Below are 1,971 nucleotides of genomic sequence, written 5' to 3' on the forward strand. Positions count from 1 at the left end.
AAGCTGCTTTTGTAGACTGTCCAATCCAATGAAAGAATTTTTTGTTGACTGATAATCTTGAATATTTAACTTGTTTGCATTCTGTGTTTGAAAAGCATATCGAGATCTCCAGTTTGTTCTATAGAGAAGTGATATCTTGATAAGTATATTGACTTATCGAGATCTCTAAGTTTTCTATAGGTATATTTGACTTGTCGAGGTATCTTGATATTTGCATGCTAAATGACTTATCGATATGTTTGAGATCTCTACATGTAGAATTGACTTGTATATATCTCAAAGATCTCTATATACATTTTGACTTGTCGATATCTCTGAGATCTCTAATGATAATTTGACTTGTCGATATCTCCAATCTTCACATCTTCATTTTGACTTGTCGATATCTCTAATCTTCATATCTTCATTTGAATTGTCAATATCTCTGAGTCTTCTCTGTAAGACATTTTGGACTTCTCGATAAGTCATTATGGAGTTCTCGAATAAATTCTCTATATTGCTTAATCTGTGACTTGTCGATATCTTGACTTAGAACATTTTTCATAAAACAGATTTATTCAACTCCAAGCTTCTGTATTATCTCTCTGCGGCAAGATCTAACTTGATCTTCTTCCAGAGTTTATTCTTTAGGCTTGAACTGTTTACTGAAAAATACACCAGTCTAATCTTCTAACCATTTTTACAGACTCAAGTAATACAATACAAAATATAAAGTTGATTATCAAATAACTAAATCTTAGTGCTGTCAAATTGGCTTAGTCTTGTTATTGTATTGGCATTTCTTGCACAACGCATACTATTCACTTGGGTTAATTTATAATTAGTTAAATTTGATCAGTATAATGGGTCTCAGGATAAAAAAAATTAAAATAAAACTAATATGATTTATATACTATTGAACCCGGATAATAGTAAATGAGGACTCACACACCATTAAACTAATAATATCAACAAATATATTAAACTCTGATTAACTACTAACAGGATCTACAAAGGATTAAGTTTGAGACAAGATTGCAACTACTAACCAAAATAAATATATTACAACCCAAAATATTAATGAATTCAATTTCATTCGATTCTTAAATAGAACCGACAGATAACCCATTGTATCTGAACTAACTTAAAGAATCCTTCCATCTACTACAAATGCTCACACTCACTGCTACCTGCTCTGGCATCTGGAAACCTATGACACGGTAGGGACTGCCAGGAACGCTCATGCGAGCTGAATGCCTAAGTCTGGCCATCTTATTTCTTAACTTCCATGGATAGAGCAAAGCAAATATAAATGAGCACAAAAGCTCAGCAAGTAACTACACAGCAGTTCTATAAAGCAATAACAATAGCAAAATCTGAGGCATTCTACTTTTAAATCTCTAGGTGGCAGATTTCTATCTTTGGCTATACAAAGGTTATGTAGAAAGGTTTGGGCTTTCAAGAATCAAGGATCAAGATAGGGTGAAAGGCGACATTCATCACATTTCAATAGCAGAAATCATATCAGAAAAGCATAATAATATCATGGAACAAGATATATGGTATCATGGCATCATTATTTAAATTAAAACTTTTTAACCAAATCATTTCTCAAAATCATTTTATGACGCTACGGATTACATCCGATGATCAGCCGTGAAGTAATCCCGAACCTCACCGGGTTCTAAACAATATTGGTAGGATCCTGAGGCAGCTTTTAAGCCTCAAATAATAAGTGTGGAAAGGACATGCGTCTTAGTCCAGATCCACTATTCTCAAGAAAACATTTTGCCTCTTTGGCAATTCTCAAGATATTTTTTTGCCCCTTTGGCAATTCAACTTTTAAAAACTTTACATTTTTATAAGAATTAGATGCCAGAAAGAATAAAATTTCAAAATTTCTTAAGGCATGAAAGAATCATATCAATCTTTAAGGGATTCAAAACAATAAGACTACGATCAACAATCAGAGGATTAGGATTACGAGATTCT

The sequence above is a fragment of the Apium graveolens genome, chromosome 7, assembly GCF_009905375.1.
Source record: "Apium graveolens cultivar Ventura chromosome 7, ASM990537v1, whole genome shotgun sequence".
NCBI classification, from domain to species: Eukaryota; Viridiplantae; Streptophyta; class Magnoliopsida; order Apiales; family Apiaceae; genus Apium; species Apium graveolens.